General features: G+C 57.4%; 1 protein-coding gene across 1 annotated transcript in view; it reads left to right on the top strand.

Moving 5' to 3' along the window:
• Nucleotides 1-1,842: 1,842 nt before the first annotated feature.
• Nucleotides 1,843-10,957, top strand: part of LOC137380986 (inactive pancreatic lipase-related protein 1-like) — a 106,909-nt gene continuing 97,794 nt past the window's right edge. Inside the window, exon 1 of the mRNA XM_068053406.1 lies at nt 1,843-1,887. The gene's annotated coding sequence lies outside the window, so the exon portion shown is untranslated. The remainder of the gene's footprint in view (nt 1,888-10,957) is intronic.

Below are 10,957 nucleotides of genomic sequence, written 5' to 3'. Positions count from 1 at the left end.
AGGGAACCCCCAACACCCCACCATCTGTAACCTCCTGGTTCTGCACATCACTGATTGTTTGATCGAGCAGTGCCACTGACATTCTGCTCACTGTAAGAGAGTCATTGCTCAGCCAATATGTCAATGAATTTTGTGTAAGAGAAAATACAAATTAGTTTACCAAATGTCTGTATTTTATTTATCTCCCAAGGTTACTGGTGGTGCTTTGCAGTGATAACTAAATGAAAGCATGTCACTTAGGAAAGAAAAATATGTTCTTTCATGATAACTGGTAGAATGTTACTCAATATAATGAACTGGCATTAATAATTAACTTATTAGCATAATATTAGATCAAATTTTCCCTGTCAACCATTAACCCCATCCACAATCATTCACTCCCTCCACCACTGACGCACAGTGGCAGCAGTGTGTCCCATCTACAAGATGCACTGCAGCAACTTGGCGCAGTGGTTAGCACCGCAGCCTCACAGCTCCAGGGACCCGGGTTCGATTCTGAGTACTGCCTGTGTGGAGTTTGCAAGTTCTCCCTGTGACCGTGTGGGTTTTCGCCGGGTGCTCCGGTTTCCTCCCACAGCCAAAGACTTGCAAAATTGGCCATTGTAAATTGCCCCTAGTATAGGTAGGTGGTAGGGAATATGGGATTACTGTAGGGTTAGTATAAATGAGCGGTTGTTGATCGGCACAGACTCGGTGGGCCGAAGGACCTGTTTCAGTGCTGTATCTCGAAATAAATAAATAAATAAACTCACCAAGGCTCCTTCGACAGCACCTTCCAAACCCACGACCTCTACCAACTAGAAGGACAAGGGCAGGAGATGCATGGGAACACCACCACCTGCAAATTCCCCTCCAAGTCACACACCATCCTGACTTGGAACTATATCGCCGTTCCTTCACTGTCGCTGGGTCAAAATCCTGGAACTCCCTCCCTAACAGCACTGTGGGTGTACCTACTCCACATGGACCGCAGCGGTTCAAGAAGGCAGCTCACCACCACCTTCTCAAGGGCAATTAGGGATGGGCAATAAATGCCAGCCTAGCCAGTGACACCCACATCCCATGAATAAATAAAAAAACCTCAATCCCCATCCCTGGCCCCCATCTTACGCTGTATCAGACTGTTTGGAATGTTAGAAAGACTGCCTACTTCCACCTCCATAACATCGCCCACCTCTGCTGCTCCCTTAGCCCATACACTAAAATTAGAATGATACGGAGAAGATAATCTGCTGCTGAAAGGAAAGTCTCGTCCGTGCCTTTATCACCTCTAGATTCGATTACTCCAATGCTCCCCCAACTGATCTCCCATTCTTCATCCTCTCTAAACGTGAGCTCATCCAAATCTCTGCTGTCCATGTCCTAACTCGCATCAAGTCCCATTCACTCATCACCTCTGTGCTCGCTGACCTACATTGGCTCCTAGTCCGCCAACACATCGAGTTAAAATTCTGATTCTTGTGTTTAAATCCCTCCATGGTCTCGCTCCCTCCATCTCTCTGTAACCTCCTCCAACCCTACAACCCTACCCCAAAACTGTGACACTAGCACCTTGCACTTCACCCCACCATTGACGATGAATCTTCAGACAATTGGATGAATCGGGTGAGTGCCACATTGTCGTTATTTGAAGTGCCCCCTTCCCCTACTTATCCCTTTCTTGCTGGGTGAGGGAAAAGAGGGATAAAATCGGGGCTTTAATTCGACCAGCCTCCTGGCCTTGTGGGAATGACAGAGTGAAGGTTCTGAGTTATGTGTTCGGCATTTTCCAGATTACAGCTGTGAAATTCACATACTTTAAACTTATATTTATATAGATTGGGCAATCAAGGAGAGCATATAAAGAGCAGTAGCACTAAGTACACCTGTGACAGAGCATTGGAAGAGGTGAGTCTCTCTATTTAATGTAGGTCACTTCTACTCATGATTTAAAGACAGTTAAGTTTAAGTTGCTAATTGAGGAGCAGAGTTAGAACAGTATCACTGGCAGGAGGGTCAGTAACCAGAGGACCCAGACTTAACGTCCAGAGGGAAACAATACAGTGAGTTGTTTTGATCTGGAATGTTGAGCCCAGAAGCAGATTCAATAGTAACTTTCAAAAGGGAATTGGATACACACTCAAAAAGGTTACAGGGAAAGAGTGGGGGTGGTGGAGTGAGACTAATTGGACAGTTCTTTCAAAGAGCCAGCAGAGGTATGATGGGCCGAATGGCCTCCTCCTGTGCTTTATCATTCTATCATTCAATGACTTGGAAAGAATGCAAGAGAGTACAAGGCAAATCGAGAAATAATGATTCGTGGACAAGAAGAATGGGTTTTATTATTTTACACAAAGTAATTTCCAAACGTCTTTCTGAGGGCAGAAGGTGGAAATGCTGTAAGAGGGAGGTGAGGACTGAGGGAGGTGAGGACTGAGGGAGGAGAGGACTGAGGGAGGAGAGGAATGAGGGAGGAGAGGACTGAGGGAGGTGAGGACTGAGGGAGGTGAGGACTGAGGGAGGAGAGGACTGAGGGAGGAGAGGAATGAGGGAGGAGAGGACTGAGGGAGGTGAGGACTGAGGGAGGAGAGGACTGAGGGAGGAGAGGAATGAGGGAGGAGAGGACTGAGGGAGGTGAGGACTGAGGGAGGAGAGGACTGAGAGAGGAGAGGACTGAGGGAGGAGAGGACTGAGTGAGGTGAGGACTGAGGGAGGAGAGGACTGAGGGAGGAGAGGACTGAGAGAGGTGAGGACTGAGGGAGGAGAGGACTGAGGGAGGGGAGGACTGAGGGAGGAGAGGACTGAGGGAGGAGAGGACTGAGAGAGGTGAGGACTGAGAGAGGTGAGGACTGAGGGAGGAGAGGACTGAGGGAGGTGAGGACTGAGGGAGGAGAGGACTGAGGGAGGTGAGGACTGAGGGAGGTGAGGAATGAGGGAGGAGAGGACTGAGGGAGGAGAGGACTGAGAGAGGTGAGGACTGAGGGAGGAGAGGACTGAGGGAGGAGAGGACTGAGAGAGGTGAGGACTGAGGGAGGAGAGGACTGAGGGAGGTGAGGACTGAGAGACGTGAGGACTGAGAGAGGTGAGGACTGAGGGAGGAGAGGACTGAGGGAGGTGAGGACTGAGGGAGGAGAGGACTGAGGGAGGAGAGGACTGAGGGAGGAGAGGACTGAGGTGAGGACTGAGAGAGGTGAGGACTGAGGGAGGAGAGGACTGAGGGAGGAGAGGATTGAGGGAGGTGAGGACTGAGGGAGGTGAGGACTGAGGGAGGTGAGGACTGAGAGGTGAGGACTGAGGGAGGTGAGGACTGAGGGAGGAGAGGACTGAGGGATGTGAGGACTGAGGGAGGAGAGGACTGAGGGAGGAGAGGACTGAGGGAGGTGAGGACTGAGGGAGGAGGACTGTGGGAGGTGAGGACTGAGGGAGGTGAGGACTGAGGGAGGAGAGGACTGAGGGTGAGGACTGAGGGAGGTGAGGACTGAGGGAGGTGAGGACTGAGAGAGGTGAGGACTGAGGGGGGAGAGGACTGAGGGAGGTGAGGACTGAGAGAGGTGAGGACTGAGGGAGGAGAGGACTGAGGGAGGTGAGGACTGAGGGAGGAGAGGACTGAGGGAGGTGAGGACTGAGGGAGAGGACTGAGGGAGGTGAGGACTGAGAGAGGTGAGGACTGAGAGAGGTGAGGACTGAGGGATGGGAGGACTGAGGGAGGAGAGGACTGAGAGAGGTGAGGACTGAGAGAGGTGAGGACTGAGGGAGGAGAGGACTGAGGGAGGAGAGGACTGAGGGAGGTGAGGACTGAGGGAGGAGAGGACTGAGGGTGAGGACTGAGGGAGGTGAGGACTGAGGGAGGTGAGGACTGAGAGAGGTGAGGACTGAGGGAGGAGAGGACTGAGAGAGGTGAGGACTGAGGGAGGAGAGGACTGAGGGAGGTGAGGACTGAGGGAGGTGAGGACTGAGGGAGGAGAGGACTGAGGGAGGAGAGGACTGAGAGGTGAGGACTGAGGGAGGAGAGGACTGAGGGAGGAGAGGACTGAGAGAGGTGAGGACTGAGGGAGGAGAGGACTGAGGGAGGTGAGGACTGAGGAAGGAGAGGACTGAGGGAGGTGAGGACTGAGGGAGGTAAGGACTGAGAGGTGAGGACTGAGGGAGGTGAGGACTGAGGGAGGAGAGGACTGAGGGAGGTGAGGACTGAGGGAGGTGAGGACTGAGGGAGGAGAGGACTGAGGGAGGAGAGGACTGAGGGAGGTGAGGACTGAGGGAGGAGGACTGTGGGAGGTGAGGACTGAGGGAGGTGAGGACTGAGGGAGGAGAGGACTGAGGGAGGAGAGGACTGAGGGTGAGGACTGAGGGAGGTGAGGACTGAGGGAGGTGAGGACTGAGAGAGGTGAGGACTGAGGGAGGAGAGGACTGAGGGAGGTGAGGACTGAGAGAGGTGAGGACTGAGAGAGGTGAGGACTGAGGGAGGAGAGGACTGAGGGAGGTGAGGACTGAGGGAGGAGAGGACTGAGGGAGGTGAGGACTGAGGGAGAGGACTGAGGGAGGTGAGGACTGAGAGAGGTGAGGACTGTGAGAGGTGAGGACTGAGGGATGGGAGGACTGAGGGAGGAGAGGACTAAGGGAGGAGAGGACTGAGAGAGGTGAGGACTGAGGGAGGTGAGGACTGAGGGAGGAGAGGACTGAAGAGGAGAGCCCTGAGGGAGGAGAGGACTGAGGGAGGAGAGGACTGAGAGAGGTGAGGACTGAGGGAGGAGAGGACTGAGGGAGGTGAGGACTGAGGGAGGAGAGGACTGAGGGAGGAGAGGACTGAGGGAGGAGAGGACTGAGAGAGGTGAGGACTGAGGGAGGACTGAGAGGTGAGGACTGAGGGAGGAGAGGACTGAGGGAGGAGAGGACTGAGAGAGGTGAGGACTGAGGGAGGAGAGGACTGAGGGAGGTGAGGACTGAGGAAGGTGAGGACTGAGGGAGGTGAGGACTGAGGGAGGTGAGGACTGAGGAAGGAGAGGACTGAGGAAGGAGAGGACTGAGGGAGGAGAGGACTGAGAGAGGTGAGGACTGAGAGAGGTGAGGACTGAGGGAGGAGAGGACTGAGGGAGAAGAGGACTGAGGGAAGTGAGGACTGAGGGAAGTGAGGACTGAGGGAGGTGAGGACTGAGGGAGGAGAGGACTGAGGGAGGAGAGGACATAGGGAGAGGAGGACTGAGGGAGGAGAGGACTGAGGGAGGAGAGGACTGAGGGAGAGGAGGACTGAGGGAAGTGAGGACTGAGGGAGGAGGACTGAGGGAGGAGAGGTCATAGGGAGAGGAGGACTGAGGGAAGTGAGGACTGAGGGAGGAGAGGACTGAGGGAGAGGAGGACTGAGGGAAGTGAGGACTGAGGGAGGAGAGGACTGAGGGAGGAGAGCACATAGGGAGAGGAGGACTGAGGAAAGTGAGGACTGAGGGAGGAGAGGACTGAGGGAGGAGACATAGGGAGAGGAGGACTGAGGGAGGTGAGGACTGAGGGAGGTGAGGACAGAGGGAGGAGAGGACTGAGGGAGGTGAGGACTGAGGGAGGAGAGGACTGTGGGAGAGGAGGACTGAGCGAAGTGAGGACTGAGGGAGGAGAGGACTGAGGGAAGTGAGGACTGAGGGTGGAGAGGACTGAGGGAGGTGACGACTGAGGGAGGAGATGTCTGAGGGAGGTGAGGACTGTGGGAGGAGAGGATTGAGGGAGATGTCTGAGGGAGGTGAGAACTGAGGGAGGAGAGGACCGAGGGAGGTGAGGACTGAGGGAGTTGCGGACTGAGGGAGGAGAGGACTGAGGGAGGAGAGGACTGAGGGAGGATAGGACAGAGGGAGAGGAGGACTGAGGGAAGTGAGGACTGAGGGAGGTGAGGACTGAGGGAGGAGAGGACTGAGGGAGGTGAGGACTGAGGGAGGAGCAGACTGAAGTAGAGTAGGACTGGTTGAAGTGAGGACTGAGGGAGGTGAGGACTGAGGGAGGTGAGAACTGAGGACTGAGAGGACTGAGGGAAGTGAGGACTGAGGGTGGAGAGGACTGAGGGTGGAGAGGACTGAGGGAGGTGAGAACTGAGGGAGGAGAGGACCGAGGGAGGTGAGGACTGAGGGAGAGGACTGAGGGTGAGGACTGAGGGAGGCGAGGACTGAGGGAGGCGAGGACTGAGGGAGGAGAGGACTGAGGGAGGCGAGGACTGAGGGAGGTGAGGACTGAGGGAGGAGAGGACTGAGGGAAGTGAGGACTGAGGGTGGAGAGGACTGAGGGACGTGACGACTGAGGGAGGAGAGGACTGAGGGAGGAGAGGACTGAGAGAGGTGAGGACTGAGGGAGGAGAGGACTGAGGGAGGTGAGGACTGAGGAAGGAGAGGACTGAGGGAGGTGAGGACTGAGGGATGGGAGGACTGAGGGATGGGAGGACTGAGGGAGGAGAGGACTGAGAGAGGTGAGGACTGAGGGAGGAGAGGACTGAGGGAGGAGAGGACTGAGGGAGGTGAGGACTGAGGGAGGAGAGGACTGAGGGTGAGGACTGAGGGAGGTGAGGACTGAGGGAGGTGAGGACTGAGAGAGGTGAGGACTGAGGGAGGAGAGGACTGAGAGAGGTGAGGACTGAGGGAGGAGAGGACTGAGGGAGGTGAGGACTGAGGGAGGAGAGGACTGAGGGAGGAGAGGACTGAGGGAGGTGAGGACTGAGGGAGGAGAGGACTGAGGGTGAGGACTGAGGGAGGTGAGGACTGAGGGAGGTGAGGACTGAGAGAGGTGAGGACTGAGGGAGGAGAGGACTGAGAGAGGTGAGGACTGAGGGAGGAGAGGACTGAGGGAGGTGAGGACTGAGGGAGGTGAGGACTGAGGGAGGAGAGGACTGAGGGAGGAGAGGACTGAGAGGTGAGGACTGAGGGAGGAGAGGACTGAGGGAGGAGAGGACTGAGAGAGGTGAGGACTGAGGGAGGAGAGGACTGAGGGAGGTGAGGACTGAGGAAGGAGAGGACTGAGGGAGGTGAGGACTGAGGGAGGTAAGGACTGAGAGGTGAGGACTGAGGGAGGTGAGGACTGAGGGAGGAGAGGACTGAGGGAGGTGAGGACTGAGGGAGGTGAGGACTGAGGGAGGAGAGGACTGAGGGAGGAGAGGACTGAGGGAGGTGAGGACTGAGGGAGGAGGACTGTGGGAGGTGAGGACTGAGGGAGGTGAGGACTGAGGGAGGAGAGGACTGAGGGAGGAGAGGACTGAGGGTGAGGACTGAGGGAGGTTAGGACTGAGGGAGGTGAGGACTGAGAGAGGTGAGGACTGAGGGAGGAGAGGACTGAGGGAGGTGAGGACTGAGAGAGGTGAGGACTGAGAGAGGTGAGGACTGAGGGAGGAGAGGACTGAGGGAGGTGAGGACTGAGGGAGGAGAGGACTGAGGGAGGTGAGGACTGAGGGAGAGGACTGAGGGAGGTGAGGACTGAGAGAGGTGAGGACTGTGAGAGGTGAGGACTGAGGGATGGGAGGACTGAGGGAGGAGAGGACTAAGGGAGGAGAGGACTGAGAGAGGTGAGGACTGAGGGAGGTGAGGACTGAGGGAGGAGAGGACTGAAGAGGAGAGCCCTGAGGGAGGAGAGGACTGAGGGAGGAGAGGACGGAGAGAGGTGAGGACTGAGGGAGGAGAGGACTGAGGGAGGTGAGGACTGAGGGAGGAGAGGACTGAGGGAGGAGAGGACTGAGGGAGGAGAGGACTGAGAGAGGTGAGGACTGAGGGAGGACTGAGAGGTGAGGACTGAGGGAGGAGAGGACTGAGGGAGGAGAGGACTGAGAGAGGTGAGGACTGAGGGAGGAGAGGACTGAGGGAGGTGAGGACTGAGGAAGGTGAGGACTGAGGGAGGTGAGGACTGAGGAAGGAGAGGACTGAGGAAGGAGAGGACTGAGGGAGGAGAGGACTGAGAGAGGTGAGGACTGAGAGAGGTGAGGACTGAGGGAGGAGAGGACTGAGGGAGAAGAGGACTGAGGGAAGTGAGGACTGAGGGAAGTGAGGACTGAGGGAGGTGAGGACTGAGGGAGGAGAGGACTGAGGGAGGAGAGGACATAGGGAGAGGAGGACTGAGGGAGGAGAGGACTGAGGGAGGAGAGGACTGAGGGAGAGGAGGACTGAGGGAAGTGAGGACTGAGGGAGGAGGACTGAGGGAGGAGAGGTCATAGGGAGAGGAGGACTGAGGGAAGTGAGGACTGAGGGAGGAGAGGACTGAGGGAGAGGAGGACTGAGGGAAGTGAGGACTGAGGGAGGAGAGGACTGAGGGAGGAGAGCACATAGGGAGAGGAGGACTGAGGAAAGTGAGGACTGAGGGAGGAGAGGACTGAGGGAGGAGACATAGGGAGAGGAGGACTGAGGGAGGTGAGGACTGAGGGAGGTGAGGACAGAGGGAGGAGAGGACTGAGGGAGGTGAGGACTGAGGGAGGAGAGGACTGTGGGAGAGGAGGACTGAGCGAAGTGAGGACTGAGGGAGGAGAGGACTGAGGGAAGTGAGGACTGAGGGTGGAGAGGACTGAGGGAGGTGACGACTGAGGGAGGAGATGTCTGAGGGAGGTGAGGACTGTGGGAGGAGAGGATTGAGGGAGATGTCTGAGGGAGGTGAGAACTGAGGGAGGAGAGGACCGAGGGAGGTGAGGACTGAGGGAGTTGCGGACTGAGGGAGGAGAGGACTGAGGGAGGAGAGGACTGAGGGAGGATAGGACAGAGGGAGAGGAGGACTGAGGGAAGTGAGGACTGAGGGAGGTGAGGACTGAGGGAGGAGAGGACTGAGGGAGGTGAGGACTGAGGGAGGAGCAGACTGAAGTAGAGTAGGACTGGTTGAAGTGAGGACTGAGGGAGGTGAGGACTGAGGGAGGTGAGAACTGAGGACTGAGAGGACTGAGGGAAGTGAGGACTGAGGGTGGAGAGGACTGAGGGTGGAGAGGACTGAGGGAGGTGAGAACTGAGGGAGGAGAGGACCGAGGGAGGTGAGGACTGAGGGAGGAGAGGACTGAGGGTGAGGACTGAGGGAGGCGAGGACTGAGGGAGGCGAGGACTGAGGGAGGAGAGGACTGAGGGAGGCGAGGACTGAGGGAGGCGAGGACTGAGGGAGGAGAGGACTGAGGGAGGCGTGGACTGAGGGAGGTGAGGACTGAGGGAGATGAGGACGGAAGGAGATGAGGACTGAGGGAGGAGAGGACTGAGGGAGGTGAGGACTGAGGGAGGTGAGGACTGAGGGAGGAGAGGACTGAGAGAGGTGAGGACTGAGGGAGGAGAGGACTGAGGGAGGGGAGGACTGAGGGAGGAGAGGACTGAGAGAGGTGAGGACTGAGAGAGGTGAGGACTGAGGGAGGAGAGGACTGAGGGAGGTGAGGACTGAGGGAGGAGAGGACTGAGGGAGGTGAGGACTGAGGGAGGTGAGGAATGAGGGAGGAGAGGACTGAGGGAGGAGAGGACTGAGAGAGGTGAGGACTGAGAGAGGTGAGGACTGAGAGAGGTGAGGACTGAGGGAGGAGAGGACTGAGGGAGGAGAGGACTGAGAGAGGTGAGGACTGAGGGAGGAGAGGACTGAGGGAGGTGAGGACTGAGAGAGGTGAGGACTGAGAGAGGTGAGGACTGAGAGAGGTGAGGACTGAGGGAGGAGAGGACTGAGGGAGGTGAGGACTGAGGGAGGAGAGGACTGAGGGAGGTGAGGACTGAGAGAGGTGAGGACTGAGGGAGGAGAGGACTGAGGGAGGAGAGGACTGAGGTGAGGACTGAGAGAGGTGAGGACTGAGGGAGGAGAGGACTGAGGGAGGAGAGGATTGAGGGAGGTGAGGACTGAGGGAGGTGAGGACTGAGGGAGGTGAGGACTGAGAGGTGAGGACTGAGGGAGGTGCGGACTGAGGGAGGAGAGGACTGAGGGAGGTGAGGACTGAGGGAGGAGAGGACTGAGGGAGGAGAGGACTGAGGGAGGTGAGGACTGAGGGAGGAGGACTGTGGGAGGTGAGGACTGAGGGAGGTGAGGACTGAGGGAGGAGAGGACTGAGGGTGAGGACTGAGGGAGGTGAGGACTGAGGGAGATGAGGACTGAGAGAGGTGAGGACTGAGGGGGGAGAGGACTGAGGGAGGTGAGGACTGAGAGAGGCGTGGACTGAGGGAGGCGAGGACTGAGGGAGGAGAGGACTGAGAGAGGTGAGGACTGAGGGAGGAGAGGACTGAGGGAGGTGAGGACTGAGGGAGGTGAGGACTGAGGGAGGAGAGGACTGAGGGAGGAGAGGACTGAGGGAGGTGAGGACTGAGGGAGGAGGACTGTGGGAGGTGAGGACTGAGGGAGGTGAGGACTGAGGGAGATGAGGACGGAAGGAGATGAGGACTGAGGGAGGAGAGGACTGAGGGAGGTGAGGACTGAGGGAGGTGAGGACTGAGGGAGGAGAGGACTGAGAGAGGTGAGGACTGAGGGAGGAGAGGACTGAGGGAGGGGAGGACTGAGGGAGGAGAGGACTGAGAGAGGTGAGGACTGAGAGAGGTGAGGACTGAGGGAGGAGAGGACTGAGGGAGGTGAGGACTGAGGGAGGAGAGGACTGAGGGAGGTGAGGACTGAGGGAGGTGAGGAATGAGGGAGGAGAGGACTGAGGGAGGAGAGGACTGAGAGAGGTGAGGACTGAGGGAGGAGAGGACTGAGGGAGGAGAGGACTGAGAGAGGTGAGGACTGAGGGAGGAGAGGACTGAGGGAGGTGAGGACTGAGAGAGGTGAGGACTGAGAGAGGTGAGGACTGAGAGAGGTGAGGACTGAGGGAGGAGAGGACTGAGGGAGGTGAGGACTGAGGGAGGAGAGGACTGAGGGAGGAGAGGACTGAGAGAGGTGAGGACTGAGGGAGGAGAGGACTGAGGGAGGAGAGGACTGAGGTGAGGACTGAGAGAGGTGAGGACTGAGGGAGGAGAGGACTGAGGGAGGAGAGGATTGAGGGAGGTGAGGACTGAGGGAGGTGAGGACTGAGGGAGGTGAGGACTGAGAGGTG

Source organism: Heterodontus francisci, chromosome 20 (assembly GCF_036365525.1).
Source record: "Heterodontus francisci isolate sHetFra1 chromosome 20, sHetFra1.hap1, whole genome shotgun sequence".
In the NCBI taxonomy this organism is placed as follows: domain Eukaryota; kingdom Metazoa; phylum Chordata; class Chondrichthyes; order Heterodontiformes; family Heterodontidae; genus Heterodontus; species Heterodontus francisci.
Note: the sequence above shows the minus strand (reverse complement) of the source record. Positions and strands in the feature narration are given on the sequence as shown.